General features: G+C 47.8%; 1 protein-coding gene across 5 annotated transcripts in view; it reads left to right on the top strand.

Annotated features, from left to right (window-relative positions):
• Nucleotides 1-24785, top strand: part of GDPD5 (glycerophosphodiester phosphodiesterase domain containing 5) — a 160914-nt gene that overhangs the window by 3939 nt on the left and 132190 nt on the right. Inside the window, exon 2 of one of the 5 annotated variants that reach the window (XM_035560469.2) lies at nt 13014-13262. The exons of 1 other annotated variant lie outside the window; for it this stretch is intronic. The gene's annotated coding sequence lies outside the window, so the exon portion shown is untranslated. Of the gene's footprint in view, nt 1-307; nt 680-10743; nt 10846-13013; nt 13263-24785 lie in introns of those variants that run through there. 3 more of the 5 variants (XM_035560467.2, XM_050708253.1, XM_035560468.2) reach the window with 3 other exon arrangements.

Below are 24785 nucleotides of genomic sequence, written 5' to 3'. Positions count from 1 at the left end.
TAAATAGCCTCTCGTTGCTCAATAACCCCCCAAAAGCCTTATTTTTATATGTAATTAAATATTTGTATAATGTCCCTGCCAAGAGAGGGGTTCAAGGTACAGCGTGTTCCCCCGAAGGGTGTTCAAACAAGGACCTTCTTGGGTGGCAATGGGAAATCTTCCTGTGCTTGGGTCTATCACACCACACGGCATGTTTTCACATACTGAATCCATTACACATCTTGATTGAGCTCTGTCTATTTTTGCCTGTCTGGCCTTTGGGTAGGATCAGCTTTATGAGAGACGTTTCTCTTGTGAATGTGTTTTTGGCACTGGTTTTTTGTGGCTCTTGAGCCAGGTATTGCTGAGATGGGCTCTTTTTTTTTCCTCCTCCTCCTGGATGAAGGATGGGATGGGGGTAGGAGAGAGGCAAGCTGTGCCTCGCCCCAGATGATGCACAAATCTGGGCACCAGCTCCACCGCCGGGCTCCTCTGTGCACAGTCCTACTGGTGGCTAATCTCTTCCTGGGAAATAGCTCGTGCTGGTTTTGATGTAATTCCTCAGTCATGACAAAAACAAATCCTCCTGCTCTCCAACCACTGTGTCCTCTGTGCTGCTTGGAGCTGGGTTCTCAGCAAAGCCTTGTGTGGTGCTCAGGTCCGAGCTGCTGCATCCTGGAAGAGTTGGATGTGGTGGACTGTAAGTTTTTTTTTTTTTCTAGGAACGCTTAAAAGAGCCTGTTTCGCTTTCAGTTTTACCATGTGGCACTGTGTTCATGCAGCTTTTATCTTCCAGCTTTGCCTTTAAAGCAAGTTTGCCTTTTAAAATGTTCAAATCCTACAGTTTCTCTCTTTAAAATCCCTGCAGTTTCTGTTAGCCGTTGTAACTTGTACAATCTATTTTATAATTATAAGATAGCTGGTCCATAGGTTTCCCTTCCCCCATGGTGAGATGAAATGAAACTTTCCTCCCCCAGCCTGAGGTTAGATACATGGTGCAGAAATGTTCTGTCTGGGCGCTGGTTTTAGCTATGCTGAGCTTTCGGCTCACACACGCACAGGTTGCTCAGGGAAAGCATCTCACTTCTGATGAAAATAGCGCAAGGTGAGAACCAGTGTTTCCTTTAATAGGTATTTTGGATGCGGCATTAAAAAAGGCATAATGGACTGGTGAGTGTTCTTCTGAGCTGCTCTAATAGACTGTTATCTTGAGCCACTTGTCTGGTATTGATGAACCTCTTGTGTTGACAGCCACCTCATCATAAATTGTATTGCCTCAGTCTCAAATCAAGCCACTGGTCAAGTCACCACCTCAGAATTCCAGTAAAAAAAAAAGATTAAATTTTTGGACTGGGAGTCACGAGAGAAATGGGGTTACTGGTTGGGATGTGGTGCCCAAAGGTTGTGGGCCATCAGGGTGATGCGCTGAGGCAAGGCTGTTGGAAGCTGGTGTGATCCTGGAGCACTCACTGAAAGAGGCTGGAAAGGATTTGGGGTTGTGTCTGGGCTTGCTGTCCTGCTAAATGTCCAAGGTCCCTGCAGTGAGGGCAGAAGCATGGTGTTAAGGGGCAGGCTTGGCCCTTCAGAGGTGCTCCGTGTGTGTCACCAGTGCCCAAACTCTGCCCAAATGCCCCGGCTCTGGGATGGATGCCGAGGGCTTAGGCTTGTTTGCAGGGATTTACCACGGCAAAGTCTTGCTGTGATACTTGGGCGGATTTTGTTTGTTTTCTTTTTTTAACAAGGGGTAATTAATGCTTTCCTTGGGATTAAAATATTTCCTGCATGTCTCAGCTGTTGATGTCGGAAGGACTCATCCAACCCTTTGACCTCTGGCTCTTTGGAGACAAGAAAGGCTTTGTGGGGAAGGCAAGGAGTGTACAAAACCTGTTTCTCTCTTACCCAACTGCTTCCTTGTAGCAAGAAGCCCAGGATAAAAAAGTTTCTTGATGCTGTCAAGTTGGTAATGTTTTGTAGGCAGTCACCTGATAGAGCAGTGATTGTGTTTGCAGGTAGTGTGGGAATTGTGGTGTCAGTCTGCCTGCTCGTTATCCATGCATCTCCTCGATGAGACTTTTAAACAGCCACTCAAATCTACTGCAGCTGGAAATCCAGCAAATTAGGAGGGCTTGTGTCTTGGTCAGGGTGTCTGTGCAGGAATCCAGCTGTGTGATTTGCTCCACTGCTCTCATCCTTTTCCCTTTGGAGTTTTTTTGGGTTGGGATTTCTCTGTCCATGGCTGCAAGGTGCTTGTTTGAGCCTGGAGATGTGTGCTGTAACAACAGCTGTGCGGTCCTCGTAACCCGTGTGTGGGTTTGGGGTTGTTGGGAGCCCTGCGATTCATCAAGCAAAGAGGTGAGGTGAGACCCACGGCTTCTCAAAACTGCTATTTTTAGCTGTGTTCCTGTTAACATGCAAATTGTGTTTATCGCAAAGGATTGCTCTGCGCTTGCCACGCTGAACTTGAAAGCCTTGTTTTCCAGCTTCTACAGAAATATTGAAAAGCTTACCAAAAATATGTATCTAACGTTTTTCCCATGTTCACAGTCTGGGTCCTGTGAACTCCTGCACTGCTTGTGATGTGTTTGTGCTGTGTAAATTCACAGGGGAGGGCGGCTCCCTGTTTTAGGGGCAAGTTACCCCATGCTTGGGCTTTGGCATTAACTTGGAAAGCTGCTGGTGTCTGACAGCCTGCGAGCTCTTTGCAGTTGTGCTTTTTTTCTACTGCTTTTCCTCCTGCCCCAAGCCTGGCGACAGCATCAGTGTTGAAACAAAGCAGCTAAACTCATCCTTAGCTCTGAATTAATCACTGCAGAACGCTTGCCATCTTCATTAAAAGCCTGATTTAAAGTGCAAGGTTTACAGCTTGGCTGGAGACGCTTCCCTTTATCACAAGTGTTTCCTAATCCGTCTCCTCTGCGTGAGGATGTTTCTTGTTTGCATCTCGGGGCTCTTGCTCTGAGAGCTGTATGTTAAAGGAATGCGGTGTACTCATGGGTAAGCAAGCTGTGTATGTTAAAATGTTAATGTGATGGGAGTAAAGCGTGCTCTGGTGCCTCTTAAGCTGTGAGGGAAGTCTCTGCGCCTCGCAAGGTCACGCCGCTGCATAGATGTGTGTTGCTGAAACAAACTGTGCAGGGCCTCCGTACGCAGTTTTGTTTTGCAAAGAGAAATAAATCTGCTCGTGTGGTGATAGCGAGAGAGCTGCTGTCCCTGAAAACACAGGCAGCAGTGGTGGAGTTGAAGGCCAGCACCCAAGGGAACACCCGTCCTTGTGCCTGCACCCCTGCACCTATCAGCCCTGCAACGTGCCGGGGTTTCAGCTCTGGCCCTGGCCTTGCATGGGGTAACTGGTTGGGTGAAGCTGCAAAAGCTGCTGTCGTTACAGGCATTTGATGCTTCTATTTCTGGGGCTGTGTGTGTGTGATTGCAATTGATTTAACGAGCTCAAAACTGGAGCTGGAAGGGAGTCTTTGCAAGAAAGTCTTTGGCTTTTGTGCAAATCCTTCCTGAAAGCCCTCCCCGGGGAGGTGTGCATCTCTCTTGCTGTCACAGGAGCTGTGCTGGAGGCAGGAACCTGATGGGCTCCCTAGATGTTGTCAGTGGGGCCAACACAACAAATTAGGGGACATTTCTGCTCAGCAAGAGCGGTCAGGCATTGGGATGGGTTGCCCAGGGAGGTGGTGGAGTCCCCGTCCCTGGGGGCGTTCAAGGCAAGGTTGGACGTGGTGCTTGGGGACATGGTTTGGTGGGTGACATTGGTGGTAGGGGGGTGGTTGGACCAGATGGTCTTGGAGGGCTTTTCCAGCATTAATGATTATAGGATTGTAACACCTGCAGCCCTTTAAAATAACCCTTCCAGAGCACCTTGCATATGGCTGCTAGGTTTTAGCATCTACCAACCTTTTTCCTTCTACTTTTAAGGGGTAAGTCTTTCAGTGAAGTAAGCTGGAAGCTGTGAGCAGTCTGTAACAAGGTGGATATGTCTGGTAGTCCAAGCTCCATCAGCTCCTTTTAGCCTGGAAATTTGCTCTCCATTTTAAAAGGAGAAGGTGCTGGGGAGAAGGTGAGCAGTGCCACCAGGGTGGGAGAGTTGGGCGCGAGGCTGTGCTGGAGAGGCCACCATGCCTGCGGGCACCTGGGGCATTGGGGATGTGCTTAGTGCTTGCTTAGGGGGTGGCCCAGATTGGTATTTCTGGGCACTGAAGACCACAAAGAAGCAGTGAAATGTCCAGTTTTATAGGTAGGAAAAACATGGCAGGAGCTAACACAACTGCCAGCTTTGCTTGATGGGAACTGACCCCACAGAGGCTGCTGGAGTGGAGAGGGGATCCCAGCAAAGGGCAGGGGCAGAGCACCCTGCTGGCATCTGGGGGGAGCAGGGCCCTTTCTGTGTCTTTTTTATCTCCAGGGGAGATGAAATTACATGGCCTCCAGCTGCCAGAGCTCTTGGAGAGATGCACCTACCTAGATATCCAGATAAAGCTTGAGCATACCCATTTGTCTCCCCTGGAAGAAGAACATGGGGAGGAAGCTCTCAAATACGGTAGATCACTCCAGTTTTGGGTTTGATCTTGAGCGCAAGGTTGATTCCTACAGTTTTGGGGTTTCCAGCCCTCAAAACCTGTTTGGTTTGCTCTTGTCCTTGGTCATAATGCAACTCTAGCTCCACCAAAAGTTGCTGATTGGAAATATGCCCCCACTTCTGGGGGGCTGTTGCAAACAACTTGCCCGCTGTAATGCATCTGACAGGCTGGGGAAGCTTTGGTGTGTGCTGATCTCAAGCTGCATGGCTGAAAAATGATGCTGGTGACCTACCCCTCTGTCACCTGGTGTGGGGTGGTAATTGCTTGGGCTGGAGAACGGGCTGTGCTGTGCTGGGAGGGGGTGGGAGGAGTGGACAGAGGTCGGCTGGATAATAACAAGGCTGGGTTTGAGCTGGTGACCTGAAGGTAAAGGCTTCTGATGACCTGAAAACCCCTCGTGGCTTTATCTCGATGTGCTAAATGCTGCTGTATTGCAGTGGGAATGTGATTAGTTAGCAGGAATGGAGCCTGGGAGCTTGATTGTGAAGCTGTAACCTGAAGTCCAGACTTGTAGGGATGTGAAGAGTTAGAGATCCCCTTCTAAGAGCAGAGCGAGTTTAGAATAGGGGGTCCTCTATTTCTAAAAGTGTCAGTTTATGATGCTAAAAATCCTTATATCTCAACAGTCCTTAAATGCAAGCTTCTGGGGCAGTAGTCTGCTAGTAGTGAGTGGTGTATTAGAGCCACGAGACCATCACTTAAGTTCTCTTGGCTTCTTCCTCCCAGGCGCAAGGAAACTATTGTCTTTCTCCTCATTTCCCTGAAGTTTGTAGCTCAGCTGCAGTTTCTTTGGAGCAATGGATCTGGACTGCTGGCCTCAGGGTTGGAGGCTGTCCTGCTCCTCTCCTTGTGGTCTGGATGTTGGGCTCTTCTTGCTGTGGAGCTTGGGGGTACCTGGGGTGAGGAGCAGGGAGCCCCCGAGGTCACGAGCTTGGGGAAAGCTGTGTCAAAAGGCAACGTGTCCACTTGCATTTCTGCAGCTCCCCTCCATGGGCATTACGTGCTGCTCTCTATCTCTGCTGATATTTGCAGTGGTGATAAGAGGCTCGGCAACAAGTGTGCTCTGCAGCAGATAAAACTTGCTGTGCGCAAGAGCTGTTCCAGCCAGGAGCTTATCAGCCCTATTAAAACTTTACTGATCAGCAAGGCTCGAGAGAGGTGGGTGTTTCGGGTCCTTTAGCAGAAATGCTCAATGAGGAATTGCACTGAAGTACTGCTGCTCTGTAAGTCCTGCTCAAATGTGCTTTTTTTTTTTTAAAGGCAGGGAATAATCTGGGGAATGAGGCTTGTAAAGTGGCCAAGGGTTTGCCTTGCCTGCAGCCAGCTGGTTACTGCCCTGCAGGTTTGTGCATGTAACGAGCTGGCTGCTGATTGAGGAAGGTGGTAGCTGGTCACAGTGTGGGCTGAATTAAATTGAGGGATCCTCCTCCTCCTGCATCTTGCTGGGCTGCTCTGTGCTTGGAGAAAGAGCTCCTGGTGCTTTTGTGCAACAAGTACAGAGAGGACAAATCTCCCAATTTGGCTTGATGCTTTTTCAGGGCACCTGCAGGGATGGTGAAAACCTGGCCTGAAAGGGCACAGTGGTGTGAATGGAGACAAGGAATTACCTGGTTCCCGCCTTGATTTGGAAGCACCTAATTCCCATGTGCTGCCCAGATGCACCAAGATGAGTGGAGAGGCTGTAGTCTGAGCACGGGCATGTCTTGTCCTGATTTGGGCGGCTGACTCCATCTGTATGCAGACTTCTCCGTTCTCATGGGATTTGCAACTTGTGGCCCCTCCAGAGGGTGGGTGCCCATGGCTTCTCTCTAAAAATACAAATAGGGTTAATTCTGTGCTAAACTCCTGAGGAGGGAGGTGTGATATCTGCTGTACAGGGGAGTGGTGCAATCAGAACTGTTCAGAAATATCCTTTTTCCCTTTTGGCACGAAGAAATGAGACCTTTCATCTCCATCCTCCCTAAAACTCCTTCCCTGGGAGGGATGGAGCCTGGAGGTTGAAACCAGATAGCCAAATATTTCTGGTGGCAGAAGTACTCATGCTGTCTTCAAAGCCATGCTTTGGATTTTGGTTGGATAAGCCAGGCTTATTCCAAGGAATGTCAGCCCTGGCAGTGTTGCAGATAGTCTGAGCTCTTGGAGGAGATGGCATTCGGACAAAACCGGGAGCAAACGCTTGTTGCTGTTACACACAAGGTCAGCGTGACTGTCTGGTTCCCAAATCGGGCAGTTGGGTTCAGTTCTTCAGCAAATGCTGCTGCTCAGCTGTGTAATCAGCTAACAGGATTTAACACAGCATCCACTGTTTCTAACTCAGCTTTGTGTTAGCAATGTAATCAAAAAAAAAAAAAAGCCAGAGTTAAAATAAGTGGAAATGTGAGTTCCTGGGGCTATCCAATTCCAGTACCAGATAGAGAAACTGTCTGCTTTCTACCAGGATTAATACACTAACGGTTACATCAGAACTGACTCGAAATGATATAAAGCTGGGGATAAAGAACATCTATTGGCACTTATTACATCTCAAAGACCTTATGCTTAAGGCAGCATCTCCTGTGAAATTTCTCTTGTTTAAATAGTGCAGCTGGAAAATGCAAACAGCCTCTTGCTTTGAGGGAAGGTGGTTGCAGTGACCACAGGGTTGTCTTTTACCTTGGGAGCTGCCAACTGGAACCCACGACAATTTCATACTTCTAGAGGTGATTCTATGCTTCAAGTTGGAAATGAAACACAGCCATGGTGGAGCCTGGGGTGAGGCCTAGGAGGAAAAGAAGATTAATAAGTGGTGGTAGAAGGAGGAAGCCAACAGCTTGAAGTGTCTAGGTTGTGTACCATCACTCTCTAACCTTCCATGTGCTGGCATCAGATTTGGACCTCAGCACAACTTTGTGTTCATGTGGTGGTCTTTTGTTCTTTATTTTTTTTCTGACACCTTGTAAAGCTCCGGAAGATAACTACTTATAGCCTTACAGAGTCCTAGGAGGAATGTTTACTGGAGGAAAGCTATTGTCTGAGGGTTGCTGTTTCTGGGGAATACCCAAGCGCTTGACCAAAAATCAGGACTTTACACCCTCCTTGCATGTGGCTCAACTCTGCCACAGCTGACTTTAGCTGGCTGCCATTAAACACATCGCTGTGGTTCAGCTTTGTCTGAAGCTGATGTGATGTTCTGCTCCCAAACGCACTTTTTTTTTTTGGGTGATGGTTCCCATATGTTTGGTTGCAAAGGGTTAGCTTTTTTGGGAAGGAAAGGTATGAGATAAATACTGCCTAAAACGCTCGTGGCTGTCAGTTCTACCGAGCTAGCTCTTTTACAGGGGTGTGAATAAAACTCTGTTATGTCTCATGCACCATCAAGTTTAATGCCTGCTAAATGGCAGAGCTGTTGAGAGGAAGCAATGGGCTGAGGCAATGTAGCTGGTATTAAAAGAATAAATACCGCTGCTAGTGACTGAGCTTCCAAATAAATCGTGTTGTGGATGTTTGGTGAGTGGATACATGGGGATTGCTGAGATGCCTGGATTCTCCCCAAGGCTCGCTGCCAGGTGGGACACTTGGGAAAGCAGCAACTACCTGCACGTGGGGAAAACGTTGTCCCAGTGGTAATAAATCCTTTCCTTGCCATGAAATATGAGGGCTTTATTTAAATCGTTTTCCTGTTCTAGCATTTAAAGCAGCTACAGAGTTGGATCCTCTAACCTTTTTTAATGTTGTAAATGATGGCCAAAGTAGGGTTTGTCACTTTTTTTCTTCTGTAGAAGCATAAAATGCATGGGGGTTTATAGGGCTGAAAGATCTCAGTGCCCTAGTGGCATGGGTTTTGTGAAGTCCTATGCGCCATGGCCACTCTGCAGCTCTCAGGTGCTGGAGGCCTGCTTGAGTTGTGTTTTGCTCGTACTTGTTTAAGAAGCTTTCTTTTCTGGAAGTTACTTTGCAAAACAGCAGAATTTGCGGGGTAGGATGAGCAGGACTTGTCTGAATGCACTGCTTGACAAAGATGGCTTGGTCTTGATTTTATTTTTCTTCCCTTCACCACCTGAAAAAAAACCCACAACTTTCTGCTCTGCAGTTCCAGCACAGATGGTACAGGCAGCATGAAAGCTAATATCCTACTGCTCCAGTCCAGCATCTCCTTCAGGAAAAACCTTGCTTTGTGACGAGGACACTGAAAGCACTGGCATGGTATCTCTTGTGGGGGAAAAAGTGGAGATGAGCTGGGAAAAGAGTGAAGTGCAAACAACGTGCTTCAGGCTCTTTGCTGCAAACACGGACCCCTGCAGGCTTGGGCAGAAAGCTTAGGACTGTTGGGACTTAAACCCATTGAGGTTCTTGCTTCAGCAGATGAAGGTCCTTCATCCTTCATGCCTGTGCTTGGATTTTCTCCCCTTCCAGGGGAGATGATGCCTGCTTTGCATAAGTAGTACAACGAAGTGTTAGGGATTACTGCTGTGGACGTTAATGTATTTATCCCCTGGGTGCTTCAATGGGATTTTCTTAAGCTTAAAACACGGTGACCCTCAACACTAATCTTCCTGTGGAAAGAAGGGGAATGTTTTTACTTCGATGGTGTTATTCTATAAGATTAGCTCTACTGCAGTCCTGTGGTTGTATCAGTCTCTGACCTTCCCAAAGTGTACCTGATGCTCCTTGTGTGGTTTTCTCACCCCACGTGAGAGATGGGGACAGGGAACGTGCTCCCCTTTCTTCCTACCAATGCTATCCTGTGGCCAATTATTTTCTATTACAGATGACTGAAGAATGGTGTAAAGGGGGAACAGGTCTTTGTGGGATGTTATGAGTAGGTAGTTGTCCTGAGATTCAAGGCAAGTGTTTGCTTTGACCTTCATGAGACTGATGGAAACAGTTCTCTCCTTGGGTGGCTGGTGCTCTGGAAGCTTTTCTTCTCCCTTGGTCCTGAGAGGGATGTTTGCTGGTGGACTCTGAGTTATTCCTACCCAGCAAGAGGAAGGCATCTGAAAATGATCATCCAGGGAGAAGAGGCATTAGGTCTTGTGCATGCTATCTGCCTCCTGTTTCAGCCTGGGAGAGCTGAAGCACAGAGTTATTCATCCTGCGTTTTAATTTGAGAAACTCTTGATCTGTTGGATACATGTCCATGGTACTGTGATGGATACTGTCCTGGATGCTGTGATGTTGTAATGAAGCCTGGGGTTGATGCTGTGGTGACGAAGGAAGGATGCCTGAGTTATTGGGTGATGGCTGGGGCTCATCTGTCTGCTCTATGCACATATTCTAAGTGGCTTTGGACAAGGAGAAAAATGTCTCTGTCAGCTGAGGACATGACACTCCTTCAGGATGAGATGGTGGGGCAGTATGAGGATGTGAAGACTTGGGTACTGTAGAAAGGCACGTAGATACATAGGTTTTTCCCTCCTTGAGGTATGTTCCCACAAATCCAGCTTTCCTGGTGCTGATCTTGGGCTGACTGTACTTTGTGACTGCTCTGGAGAACAGTTTGGTGTCAAAAATGAGTGGTTTAATGCGAGAAGTCAGGTGCCTGCTTCCAAGTACACTTACCACCAGCCCTGGCCATCTCCTGGAATGGAAGGGATGCCAGAAAACCCAGTATGAGCCACCTCTTTCTGTGAGAATTGTTTTTGAGGGGTAACCATGTGTGTCCTCAATATTTGCCACTTTGGAGGTTAGTGTTAGCAGCCTGTACAAGCCACCTGCAGGATCTGTGCTATCACAGGAGTATTTGTGCACCAGTCTTCCACGCTCACCCAGCAATGTGACACAAGAAGCTGTTGAGCTGTCGTATGGCAAAGAGTCTTTTTCCTGGAAAATGCCTCTCCTTAGGTGGGCTGCTCAGCCTGTTCCTGCTGTGATGCTGGTGGTTTGAGCTGGCGTACTCGACTTTTTGGATGCCTGCTCTAACAAATGGAAATACAGCCCCAGTGACGTGTTCAGAGTATCTTAGGCTGGCCAGAGGGAGGGTGATGGCCCCTCTGGTAGGGCAGAGCTGCAGCTTGCTGGGTGGGCAGCACTTCAGATGCACCACTGGTGTATGTAGATGCCACCCCCAACCACATGCACCCTGATTTCTCTGTTGGGGGTGAGATGCTCAAAACCAAATCTGAGTATCTCTACCGTTGATGTGAAGTTGGGATTAAAAACCTCATCCTTCAATCCCTGTCCCAAAATTCTGTGTGCCCTCTAGGTCTGTTTTCCTCTTGCAATGGGCAAGATCTGCCATGGAGAGCTTGAAGGCGGTGGTTCCAGGCCACAGGAGAGGACTGGGATGGCACCAGCAGGGAGCGAGGTGACTTGGTGGAGGTTTATCTCGGTGATGGGCTGGGATGGATGGGCATGTAACACCCGCATGAAGGTGGTGTGTTGTGTCTGAAGGATGGGATTTCTAGGGGGAGTAGTAAGTGCTGAGATGAAAGAGGGTCCAGAAAGTGCCGTTTGGGAGGCTGGACTCCATGCCTGGCTCCCAAGCTGAGAAGCTAGGCTTTGTTCTGTTATTTTAAGCTCAGCATAATGGCACTCTTCCACAAGAGCAGTGATGCAGAGCCACTGGGGGACTATGGCCACTAGAAATGCAGCGGCTCAGGTGGGATTAGAAAAGAGAACCTGCAACAATTCTCCTCCTTCACCTTTCCTTCCTAATGGACTTTGTCTAGTGCAACAGCCAAATGATGAGCACTTGTGATTTCTGCCCAGTGATGGATGGTAACTCAATACCACAACTCCTTGCAGCATTGGATGCGACCTCCCAAAAATAGCTGGGAGCTCTGTGGGGGCTGGCGCTTGGCGAAGGGCTCTGCTGTCTTCATCCCAAGCGTGCCCATGGGCTGAGTTCATGGAGCATCTCTGGAGCCAGTGGGGTGTGAAGGTGGTAATGGGAAAATCTTCCTGTTGCTGTGGCAGTGACACGGGGTTGTTTTGTCACCACCTGGTATGTTCACCGTGGTGTCTGCAGCTAGAAATGTTGTGTGAGCATTGCTGCTTTTCATCCCAATGATTGAGTAGCTTTTGGTACCCTGAGGTAGGACCAGGAACGTAATGGTGGTCTTTGAGCCCAGGAATCTCCCTGAAAAAGCAGCTGGCAGTGATTTGGAGGTGACTGTCCCAGTAACCATGGATCAGGTGGGGTGGGAGTGAAATCCCAGTCCTCTGGGTCTCATTACAGGACCATGAGATATCTTTAGCTGCTTTTCCCTGAGAGGCACCAGTCTGTGTGTGGTGCAGAAGTGTCTGAGAGCTGAGCTGGTCTCTGGGTTTAGAGAGGTGCTGAGGGTTGCTCTGTGAATTATTTGGGAGAACAGCAATAAGGAATGTGTTGGCTTCTTGTGTTCAATAGGGAAGGTCACTTCCCCAATGTATGGGATGTCACTGGAGCTGGTGAGCATGGGAGACCTGCCGAGTGCTGGAGGCTCAGCTTTTCACTGGTGTTCCCAGGCTGAGCTTCAGGTTGATGTTCAGCTGCAAAGCATCATTGCCATGGTCATGGCTAGCTGGTCACACTGAACAGCCTCTCCAGTGGAGGTGGGACCAACATGGAGGGTGCTTTCAATGCGTGATTTGGCTTGTCCCCATACTCTTAGGGAAAAAAAAATCAGGCTAAACACAGGTCTTTTTAGGACAGCTCATGAGCTGCTACAAGGAATAAAGTGAATATTGTTTTAATCAGGACAGAGTTTGAGGCTGTTCCATACCCCTACCAACCTTGTCAAGTCCAATTTTTGCTTAGCGGGGCTGATAAACTGGAGAGCCTCCCATGGCATAGCACAAGCTAATGGGCAGGTGGGGCTGCTGAGGAAGTATTCAGTCCCTAAAATACTTGGTCTAAATCTGCTCTGAGATGTCATCTTCCAAAGGGTTTCCTTGTGTCCTGAGTTTTTGCTGGCAAGTCGGTGACTGTGAGGGACAGCGGTGTGGTTTGTGTGCTGTTAGGTGTGGGGAGCTTTGTGAATTACTCAAACTTGTGGCTTTCTGGTAATATAGGAACTTGCGTTGCTGGTATGGCAAGATCTTGACCTTTAATGGGATTGGCCATCCCTAGCAGTGTGAGGCAGGATGCTTTGCTTCTGCCAACCCCTGCTGAGCAAGTTCTTAGGTGCATGTTCCTGTGAGCACTTGATGAGTAGTTGCAAAGTAACTTCCAGTCTCTTCCATAAAATGCAGCTGTGGTGGCTTAGTGGCCTTTACACGTGGAGGGGAGAGCAAGGCAAGCTGCTTCCTGGAAAGATTTCTTGCTAGGTCCAACAGTGGTGCTTATTCAGGGTCATTTGGGACCAGTCTGGAGGCTGCCACTGGGTTAGTACTCAGCATGGCTTGGGCACGTGGGTCTGAAACTGCTTCTGACGTGGCATGGGGTGTCCATCAGCTGATGGCTTCAGAGTTCCACGTTATGCCCAGACATGTGCAGGCTGCCCAGGTAATTGTTCATACCTCGTTCCTTCTTGTTTTCCCCTGATCCTGCAGCACCTGGAGAAGGGACTCATGCCCTGCTGCCGGAAGGGCTTCGGTCTGCAAGGATGTCCATCTTCTCTTCCAAAATGCTTGTGAGTCTGCTTGCAGAGCAAAGTCAGCTTACAGGCAGGTGGGATACCTAAACCTGGTGGCTGCTGAAAGCATGGTTAGACATCGCAGTGTCTCCTGCCTTAAGAGAATCACGTGTGCCACAAAGCTTCCCGTGCAGCACCTGGCCGAGCAGGGCTTCAGGAGATGCTGGTGAGTGTGCTGGTCTTGCTGACCCTGTTCCTGCCCGCTGGCTGCAGCAGTGACAGTGTTGAACTGCATCCAAGCTGTCACTCAGGGCAACAACTCTACAGCAAGTCACTGGCCTCCCAGTGCTGGTTTTGGCAATGGGGGAAGCTTGGCTTGGCTGCCTTTATTTATACAGCTCAAATGGATTTGTCACCCAATAGCTCAATCACTCGTAATTATAACGTCAAAGAAAATCACACCTCTTATTTCCTGCCTGCATACCTGCTTTCTTGCAGTTTACCTTTCTCTGTCCCTCCTGTTTGCTGATATTTTCATGCATCCTCTGCTTCAAAGGCTGTGGTGTTTCAATTTTATAATCACTTTTTTTTTTGGTGGGGCATGAAGGTCAACACTGCTGTGGCTTTTGCCAGCTGTCCCCTCCTGGGTACTCTCTGTGCACTGTAGCACCACTAGGAAGGTTTTATTTTTTCTTAGAAGTAGTTAAAATTTAAACACGAAACGAAATGCGGAGGTGGGAGTCTTGGCTGATGGACCTAACTTGTGAAACTTATGTAGCAAAAAGGGCTTCAGCAATGCTCCCTCCTGCTTTTTACCTGCAGTGTTTATATTTTCCTCTTTAGCCCGTTGGCAATGACTGTAAAACTCCCATTTATTGACGCTATGCATAGCACCGAGCTTGCTACATTGATCTGGGTGCTTAAATAGCACAAAGATTTTTACCTTGCATCTGGACTGGAATAAACCCTCAGCAAACCCGGGTGCTAATTTTGGCACCGCGCACCCCTCTGCTCCCTGCGCAGGGCAGCAAAGTCACAGGTACTTAGCACAGTGACCTCAGAGGAATCTTTATCTCGGTGGAAACAGATGGAGTTTGACTTGGTGTCAGTCAGGAGCCTAGAATAACTTAATTTTAATGCAGAGGAAGCGGAAAGGTGCAGCGCTGCCACAGCCTGGATGCTGACAAGCAGGAATTAAGCTTGGAGAGCGGTGTCTGGTGTGCACGCTGATTATTTCCACACTTGAGAAGCTTGGCCACCAGGAGGAAACTGCACTTGTCTCCCTGCACAGGCCTCTGCTCGGGAAGGTCTTAAGCAGGGCATTGTAAAGCATCCTCTTGATTGCAGACTGGTGGTGGATCCCATACCTGAAGGCGTCCCTTGGAGAAGGGATGTCACACTGGAGTAGGGGTGAGGGCTTAACAAGTAAGAGCTTTTGAGTCCTTTTCTTCCCCATCACTTGATGGTCACCTGTAACACTAGGCCAGCTGTATATTTGGGAAAGAGCACAGACATGGAACAAATTTCATGTGGCTTACTTGCTTTTTTTTTTTCCCAAATAGTTTGGTGTTCTCCTCGCTGGCAGGCCTTTTGGACAAGGAGGTGCTGGGGTGCTCAGCCAGCTGTGTGCAATGTCCCCTAAATTTCCCTTCTCCTTTTCAGTGCTTCAAGCACTGGAGTTAATCTTGCAGAAGGGTCTGACTTGGACTTTGCAGAGCACTCTCATGTCCAGGGCTTCCAGCAGCCTTCACAGGTCTCAGCTTTGTGCCAGGATGAAGGTGCACAGTGCTTTGGGCCATGCATAGCTGCAATCCATCCTCTTGACTCTGCCATGGCCTCCAAAAAGCTGCCTGGTGCTGTAGACCAAAGAACCTTCCAAAGGCAGCTTCTACGTTAGCTTTTCATTCTCTGGGGAGAGATGCAGGACCCTGGGAGTGCTGTGGGTCTCCTGGTACGATCAGGTTTCTATAGCTCCAGAACTACATAGGCAACTCCTTAAATCATTGAAGAGCTGCTGTGGTCATTCCACAAGCTTCTGTGGGAAGGCTGAACGTGGTTTCAGGATGGCTCCACCAGCATGTTGGGTAAAGCTGCTCACCAGCTTTGTTTTAGTGGTTTGCTGAGGTCGTCAGCTACATCCATAGGGCTAGCGAACTTAACAGCTACGCAGTGACCTGCCATCCCCCAAAATGGAAAAACAAACTGTGGAACTACCCTAGTGCTTGGCAGGGAAGGAGACAGCAAGTTATAGCTCTCCTTTTTGCTAGCAAAGACTTCTATGAAGGCACTGGACCGAGTGTTTGCCCTGGTCTGCAGCCTCTGGCGTCACTTAGACACCAGAAAAACAATAGTTTCAAAGCCTGTTGCCAAAGCTTTTATTTATCAGCTGTTTTCAGTGAGCTGGGGATGGGATTGGTTGAATTCAGCCTCCCCTAGCTGGTGCAGCCTTTTCCTTAGCCATCCCTGCTCTCCCTTACATGGGGAGTAAATATCTCAATCAAGAGCCTTCTGGGGTATCTCAGGGCAGGACATCTGATTGAGTAGTGCTACAACGATACAGCTTTCAGCAGCACATGTGGATGCTCCTGCCTGTCTGTACGTGTGATCGTGGTGCTGAGCACGCCTTGGGTCTCTGCAGCCTGTGCCTGGCTTGTTGGCCAGGTCAAAAGCTAGAGGGGGTGGAATAAAGGTAAGACTTGACCATCACTACCATACATAGCTCTCTTAAATGCCCCTTAATATATTGCAAATAACTTATTAACCCTCCTGTCTCTTGCCTCAGCGAGTTTGGGCCTCTCCTAAGCAATAATTAAAGTTTAACCTCAGCAGTCCTTGCTGATGTTTGCCTTTTGCTTTGGAGGAAGGAAATGTGATCCTAATTGTTAGATCAAATGGCATCTGTACTTCCATTGAAAAAAGTAAATTTGTAGGGGGCTTAATGAAACCTAGAAAGATGTTCTGGATGGGGACAGAAAATGGACAAAAACTACGTGCCTTTTAAAAACTCTTGTCTCCCGAAGTTACTTCAAGACTTCCTCTTGTGCTTAATAGGGATTTTTTTATCCTGTTAGCTTTCAGACAAGAAAATGGCCTCGGAAAGCAGATGTAAGGTTTGAATTGCATACTTCTGTTTTCATTTGGGTTGAAAGCATTCCTTAGACCAGTGCCTGCCTCTGCAGAGATGCTGATGAAGAGCTACCGATCAGGAAAAAAGTGGTAAAAATTTCAGAAATTTGACTTTTTTAAACTTTGTAGGTCTCTCTAACTTGAGACCTGTGGATTACTTGTGTGTATATGGGACACTGGTTGCTATAGCAGAACTCCAAAGGTCTTCCAGAAGGCACCTGTGCTTCAGACTTCTCCCTCTCCTGGATGCTGCCAAGACAGCCTACATAAAATCACTCAGCTTGTCCCTTGCCTGTGTCCTGTCCTCTGCTTGGTGGAAAGCTTATTTCCAGAGCGTCTATAGGAACTTGTAAGATCTTGCAGAGGAAGGAGTGGTGTCTGACCTGATATTGCAGTGGTAGTGTGGAATAATGCAGAGGGATTTGTAGGAGAAAGGTTAAAGATAGTGGGACTTGCGAATGATTAGCAGATGTGTCCAGTTTCCTTTGGGGAGAGGTGCAAAACCATGATGTTTTTAGCACTGAAAAAGCAGGTGGGGGAAAGTAATTGACCTTAAATGCTCCAAGAGCCTCCAAGCGAAGTCTAAACATGCAACTGCTTTGCTTCTGCCAGTCATCAGGGAATCTGATTTCTTTAATAATCAGTTAAAGATGTTAGTTCAGATAGGGATAACATAATTCAGTTGTGTACCATGACCTGTACTTTGGGGGGCCAGGAAGGGTCTTGCATAGTGAGCTCCTGGAGGCTGGGGTGGCACAGGGCAGAGAGCTGAGATCCAGCAGTGGGTCGTTACCGGTGTTAGTGGTGAAGGGCAGGGTGGCTTTGGTGGGATTAGCACTAAATGCTGTGCACAGGAAAGTGCTTTGAGGTTTCAAATATTTTTTTGAACGTCTCCCGTTTGAAGGAGAAGGTATACTAAGGCTTTTGAGGCAGTGTCGGCAAAAAAAAAAAGTATGGTTATTGCATGATTGTTGTGTGCTAATAGGATTTAATTTCTGCAAAGCTTTTGATGAGAAATAAAACTACCTCAAAGGACCCACAGGTATTTTGGGAAGGCTTAAGTGGAATAAAATTCAGCTGTGATCATGTTACAGCAGGGAGACTTGGAATTAACTGAGAGGGGAAGCAATGAATTTTGCCATTGCTAAATGGAATGTGCACGGCCACACTTCTGCTTATGCAAGCATCCTCGGGCGCCTTCCCTGCTGGAAAGAGGGAGATGACGCCCTCAACCCTGCTGGATGAAAGGGGAAAAAGGGGAATGTCTATGCATCTATGAAGAACTGTTGGGTCTGTAGGCTTGTCCATGGAAGCTGAAAAGACTGCAGGTGCCCTGGAAACCTGGGCTGGATTAGAATTTGTGACCTGTGGGTGAGCTGATGCATTTTGCTGCCACTTTCGTGTGCTGTGAGGACTCGTGGGAGCTCTCAAGAAGTGCAATAAACGTGTGGTCCCATTGTCCTTTGGCCTGTTTCACTGGAGGAGGCAGAATTAGGAGTCGGTCTCAGCCCTGGTGAATTTTGGGGGAAGGGCAATGCGGAAGGCTTCCTTCCTGGGGAAAAGGGCTGGTAACGCCACCTGGAAAAATCAAACAAAGCTGCTGCTTTTCCCTTCTGGCTCAGAGCAGGCAGGCAACATCAAGGTGGTGCTAAGCCTTCCCAAAGCATATAGGGTTTTCCTTTTGTTTTTCTTTCTCTTTTTTTTTTTTTTGAGAGGTGGGGTTTGGGGACTGGTTCATATGGCTTTTGGTTAAATCTCTCAAACAATGTTGTTTCCTCTTCCTTGGAGCAATTGTTCCCTGTGCAGCTGACTCTTTTCATTCCTCTTCCTCTCCATCGTGGGAAGCACTCTGATGATATATGGGCTCAGCTTCAGTCTCTGGTTTGCTTTTCTTGCTCCTGCTCAGGTCCCTCTTATTCTTGTGTAATTTCTGTCTGGATCCCCATCACAGGGTCCGTGAAACCAGCTGTTTTAGTGCTGATGGAGAGAACTGGCGGGCCTCTGAAGCTGTTGTTTATCAGAGCAGCTTACATGGGCTGTAGATATGGGACTGCAAAGACTAACATGCCTCATGGTAACACTTAATTTCTTCCCTCAAGGTGTTGTAGCCTTTTCTCTGGAGCACTGCTTTCTTCCTTAAGCAAAATCTGGTATTTTTGTGACCAGTCTGCTCTTAAAGCTTTTCAAGTGCACTCACTTTGGGGGAATATTCTCGTGTTCTGTGGTCTTCTAAATTTTTATTTTCAATTTAACTTTTATTTTTGCATCTGCAATGCTTGAGAATCCCTTGCTTCCTTCTCTCAGGCCTTGCATCCTCTCTTCTTGGACCACACCAAGGTACTCAGAGGAGGAGAGGCCAAACTAGGCAGTGGGTCTTTAGCACCTATTTGCCACACGGCTAAATGGAGATGGATGCCTACCTCTTTTTGGTGCAGGGGAAGAAGAGCATAGTGGAGATGGTGTTCATCTCGGACCAGCCAGGTCTGAGATGATAACCTGATGAGACACTAAAGCCAGGAGAATCCTTATTTCTGAGGTATCTCAGTCCCCTGTGCCATCCACTATACCAAAGCTAGTAGACTTGCCTTGAATATTACTTGTAAGACTGGATTTGTTCTCCACAGGCATTTCCAAAGACAAGCTGTCATAAATCAAGCCTCGACAGAGCAGCATGAGGGAAGATGCTCATCAATTCACTAAGCCTTCACCATGGGTGTATGGGTTGGAGCTGAGCAATTTGTGGAGTGCTGTATGCAGAAATGATAAGCCCTTGGATGCTGCAGGCTTAAGGACATAAGTAACCACCTGATTATGCAGTTACTGAAGTATGACCTACTTCTTTTTTTGAATATATTCCATAGACTCCATGGCAGAGCAGATAAATGCTGAAAAGACCTGGCAATTCTTATCAGAAGAGCTTCCTGCAGGGAACTGTTGGTGATTTATGCTGTGGAGGAAGAGGAAAGGTGGCTGGTGTGAATGTTTCATGATAGGCTTTGTGTTGCTTAGCTCATGGAGTGAGCTAGGAAAGGCAGCAGCAAACTTGTGGGCTTTGCCCACTCCTGTTAGGTGGAAATCACGTGCTCTAATTAAACAACAGCAGTTCTTGATAATGTTTTAAGGGATTATATCATGCTTTAGTGGGATGGGGCATGCAGCCAGAGCACATTCATCCTGTTGATAAGGCCAACGCCCACTGTAAACACTGTTATTAACAGTCTGAGCCTGGGTGAGATGCTCTAATGGAAAGCTGTAATTTGAGAATAGGCAAGAAGCTCAGTGAAAACCCTTGGTGGATATTTAAAACCTTGCCTACAAAACTTGTTCCCTTGGGCGATGATGACCAGTACCTTCTTGCATAGAGTATGTCATTATTTTTTATGGACAGAAGTGAACTTAACCCTTTCAGCTTCGACTTGTATGTGATGAAATGATGTAGTTGGGTTTCAATGGCTCTCTTGGTATCCAAGGTCTGTCCTGGGGTTCTGGGATGGTGCTGGTCTGTCCTTTGTGCTTAGATTTTGGGATCAGGATCCCTTGACCTTGTGCAATCCCTAGCTTGCTTTCTGCTCTCATTCCTCAGTTTGCAGAGCAGCAATAAAATGCTACAGCTACAAGACACGTTCTGGCAAGTTGATGTATAAACACTTTTTCTGGCAAATGGGAGCCTTGGGGTTGGAATTTAGTAGGAGGAAGAAACTGAAAAGCAAGAGCATGTCTGCACTTCCCTGCTTAAAAATAAATTCCTCATGTAGAGGGGGAGAGGGTGTTGTCTCCCTGGAGTACAAAGCTGATGAGCATCTGAAAACTTTCCACTTGGCAGAACCAGATATGAAGTTATCTGGTGGGGTGGGATGGAAACTCAAATGGCCGCTGTCCATCCTGTGGCTGAAATGCTTCAGCAGTGACTCTTCCCCTCCACAGGGCAGGGAAGGTGCATGGAGGTGATTTAGTTCAGATCTGCTGCAGAAACTTGTCTTCGTGGGATTCATCATAGCCATAATGATGGCTTTGGATAGAAGCTTCTCTTGGAAAGCTCAAATTTATGTGTTGACTTGAACTGGGGGCTTTCTGCAGTGGAGGCTTGCGTAGCTGGGTTGTTCTGCAGGAGCGTGATCCTCTAAGGAAAACATTTCATACAGTAACATGGGGAATGAGGCCAATTTTTTTTCTGGATTTTGTTTGTATCTAGCTTGGATCTGACAATAGATTTCCATTCCAGAACATGTGAGGTCTGTAATAGAGCTGTAACAAATAATCAGCCAAATCGGAGAATTTAACACCTTATTCTGCATCTAGTACTGTCCAGTGGGTAGATCTGAAATCCAGAAATTGCCCCAGAGCAGATGTCTTGCCCACAGAAATATTGGTCTAAATCTGCAGAAGCTCTAGGAATACTGATGAGAAATCTAACATTTGCTCAGGCCAAGGTGGATTTTTCTTTTTATTTTGTTTGCCTAACTGGCCATGGGTACTATTATGTGCCAGATGACTGCCTTCCCACACATGCAGGAATGGAGACTGGTGTTCTAAAGAACTGACATTTGTGCATATTCTCACTTTGGCTTCTCCTCTGGACTGTTAGTTATTCATCTTATTCTTCCTCTCCACTTAATCTATGCTCTTCTTTAAAAACAAAACAAACAAAAAAAAACAAACCAAAAACAAACAAAAACCCCAAACCTTTTCCTGGCCTTCTCAAGGCATATGGAGATTAGGAACTGCAGGCAATCCTCTGAGATTATTGCATGAGAATTGCTTGGAAATGTTTGCTGACTTGACAGATAAGTCCCTGAAACAGTGCAGTCTAAGCTGTAGTTTAGCAACTGTCCTTGCCCTATCACAGTCACTGAGACTATACCTGCATCTGCAGTGGTCAAAAGCCAGATGTATTTTTAGACAATGTTTAAATAGACATCGTCAAAACTGTTTAATGCTGTCTCATGGGGACAAGAGTGATTGCACAGAGGACTGTTCTCTGGTACTGAGAGCTCATTTGGGCATTGCGGTAACACAGAGGGCATGCTGGTGCAGTTCCTGTCACTTTACCCCCAGAGATGCTGAGCAATGCAGTTAGCTCAGGTTGTGTACATGCTATTGGGAGGACTGAGTTTATCTAGGCTTTTCTGATCTGTTGTGTAAACTAAAAATAAAAAAATCACAAAGTGAGGAGCTATTAGGAGATAGACAAATTCACCCTTTCCTGCATAAAATTCACACAATTCTAGAGAGGTTGAGGCTGGGGGCAGCCCTGGGTGAGTTGCTCCCACCCTGCTCCACCAGGGCCAGCCCGAGCAGGGGGCCCAGCCCCATGTCTAGGCAGCTGCTGGAGATCCCCAAGGAGTAGCCCCCAGCCCCTCTCTGGGCAGCCTGTGCCAGGGCTCCGGCACCCACCCAGCCCAGCAGTGCTTCCTGAGGGGCAGAGGGCACCTCCTGGGCTCCAGGCTGGGCATGGGGTCTCTGGGCCTGGCTCCGGGTACCCCTGAGCAGAGCATGGCTCTGGCCTCTGCGCAGCTCCCCGCAGGCCCCAGCAGCTGTGGGGGAGCTCCCCACAGTATCATTAAGGTTGGAAAAGCCCTCCAAGATCATCTGGTCCAACTGTTCCCCTACCACCACTGTCACCCACCAAACCATGTCCCCAAGCACCACGTCCAACCTTGCCTTGAACACCCCCAGGGACAGGGACTCCACCACCTCCCTGGGCAACCTGTCCCAATGCCTGACCGCTCTTGCTGAGAAGAAATGTCTCCTCATTTCCAACCTGAACCTCCCCTGGCACAACTTGAGGCCATTCCCTCTGGTCCTATCAGTGGTTACCTGTGAGCAGAGGCCGACCCCCAGCTCCCCACCCCTTCCTTTCAGGCAGTTGCAGAGAGCAATAAGGTCTGCCCTAAGCCTCCTCTTCTCCAGCCCAAACCCCCCCAGGTCCCTCAGCCGCTCCTCACAGGACTTGTCCCAGGCCCTTCCCTAGCTTCGGAGCCCTTCTCTGGATATGCTCCAGGGCCTCGATGTCCTTCTGGTAGTGAGGGGTCCAAAACCGAACAGAGTACACAGAAATAGTATAATGCAGCGTGTTTTCCCTTTAGCAGAGGTCCAAACACCAAAACGTTGACCGAGTGCCTGCCAGGCTGGAGAAGCTGGGGCTCAAAACACTTCTTGGTTGATTCATTCTGGGAGGTGGGCTGAGATACCACCTTCCCTCCTATTGGGAGGTGATAATTTGTTTTTTGTGATATCCCTTGCTGGAGGGCAGAAGTTTAGAGAGAAGTCCTGTAGAGACCATCTCAGGTACTTTTCCATACAGCTCTGCTTGTGTGCAAGTCTATCCAGAAGTGTCAAATAAGTCTTCAAGACAGGCTCCTGTGTAATCTGCAGCAACCCTGAGATTGCTGGAGCCTGTTTTGAATCAGAAATGCTCCACGGATACAGCTGTAGTAGTGTTTTTCTGAAGTGCTGATCCACTTCCTTCCTTTCCAATTCCTCAAAAGAAAACAAGTCAGTTGATTTAGGCGCTGGAATATGCTGCTGACTCTGCACAAGTTGTTTGCTCTTCTGATGTCCTTTTTTCTTAGCTGAATTACTCCAGAGTTTGGGCCACAGGGAAGGTACTTCTGGAAAGTCTTCAATGCAAAGCTGATGCAGAGGCACAGAAAAGAGCAGAGGGAGAGTTGATGCTTAAATACATTGTCATCAGATATGCTTTTCCATGCTTGTTGCTTGGAGACCTCCTGTATTAACTGTGTAATAATTTAAAGCCATGTTTTAATGCCTTTTTTTAAACTGTACTTGGTAGAGTGTTTTTTACAAGTATATCTCCTTGGAAATCTATAAACTTGGTCTTTGCAGGGTGCTGTGCTAAAGAGTTTTGCAGGTGGGCTGCTTCGTGACCATCACTCCTGGCGTCAGATCTGCCACTCTTGGTGGAACCATGTTTCAAAGAGCCCAGCACTCTCTTTGCCTCCTGGGGGGAGCTTTGGACTCCTGTACACAGCTGTATTTGTATGGTTCAGCCCTCGGACAGACCCTGTGCAAAGGCACCAGCCTTAGCTTGGTGCTGCAGAATGCCAGGGAGGACCTTTGTCTCCTGAACCTTGGGACAGGGACCCAGAATGGTGTGGACAGGGCAGGTCCATGCTCCTGCTGCAAGGATGGATCAGCTCCCATTCATCCTGACCTTGGCAGTTTGAATCACCCCTTTAATCCCTATACTTATTTAAAATTGTTGTCAGAGTGTGTCTGAGCGGAGATTAGAGGCAGATGAATGAGGCTGCCTGCGCAAGTGTGGAGAGAAAATGCAAGTTTCTCCAGAGCTGAAAATTACTCTGAAATTCTTTTATGATTATTACTATTATTTTAAGTTTTCTGTTGTGAACTAAATACTAGAGAGCTGCCCTTTGTGCATCAAGGGCTGTAGTGGAAAGGGATACCTAATGCAAAGACTCCTTCATTGCTAAGCAAAGCCATCCCAGCTCTCTGCTTGCCTCTTGCGTTGCACTGGGTGCCTTTGAGATGACAGCCGTGGCATGGCCCAGCTGTCTGCGTTGCTCTGGCTGATCTGCACTAATGCACTGTTTGTTTGAGTCAAGCCTGTTTTGCTAATAATAGGCAGCTTTGTGGGAGATAAGCACCAGACTGACCTTATCTGTGCCCGTCACGTTTGGCCTGAGGGAGCTTATTAGCTTGTGTTTCACACTGCGATGTATGTGAGGGGAAATTAGGAGGAAAATACAGTTTTTTGAACTATTGAAGGAGCCTTTGGAAGGGAAGGGCGGATTAAACAAAGGCATGGACTGTGGGGCTGCAAACAACAATGAATGTGGCTTGTGCTGTTACAAGTCTCATCCCCTGTGCCTTTCCCACCCCTTTAGTATGGGTGTCAGTGGTTTGGCACATGCAGCCTGGTCCCTGTGTCTCCTGGGACCTCATGGGGGGAAAAATTAATCTGTGCCTTGGGGCCATAACCAAACATCTTATCTTCTAGGCTGCTGTAGGGTGCAGGAGCCCTGTTTGTTTAGGCAAGAACAGGCTGCTGGTCCTGCATGCATCTCTACAGTGATCCCTGTGAGATGAGCAGGAGTCCTGGTGTTGCAGGGGTGGATGGATGGAGGTACAGAAACAGTTTTCTCATGTAGCATGAGAGGATTGCACATGCATACATAACCACACACAAAATTGGTGCTTGGAAGCACTGTACGTAGGTACTTCTTTCTCCCTTTTTGGGGGAAGAACTGGTGGTCAGCATCCAGCACCGTACATCTAAAAGCAAGTCACCAGAACCAGCAGCTGGTGTCGAATTCTTACAAACATCAACTCGCTCCATTTATTTCAAGTTGTCTGCTCATTTATGTGCTTATAGTTCAAAGGCAGTGTGGGAATCCTGACTCTGCTTCATGTGATCTTTCAGTGTTCGTGCCTTCTGGATATGGATTTAGCACAAAATGGGGCTTTTCAGACGTCTTAGAAGGGGCCTACAGAAATACTGGGAGGAAAGCTAATGCGAAGGAAAAATTTCTGGGAGATGGAAGAGTGTTTGCTTCTGCTTTTCCTTTGATGCAAAGGCTCAGAGTATGTTTGTCTGCTGAGCTGTGTGTTGGTTTCATTAACTAGCAGTCAGGCATCTCCT

Source organism: Cygnus atratus, chromosome 1 (assembly GCF_013377495.2).
Source record: "Cygnus atratus isolate AKBS03 ecotype Queensland, Australia chromosome 1, CAtr_DNAZoo_HiC_assembly, whole genome shotgun sequence".
Lineage (NCBI taxonomy): Eukaryota > Metazoa > Chordata > Aves > Anseriformes > Anatidae > Cygnus > Cygnus atratus.
This window is presented reverse-complemented; position numbering and strand designations above follow the sequence as displayed.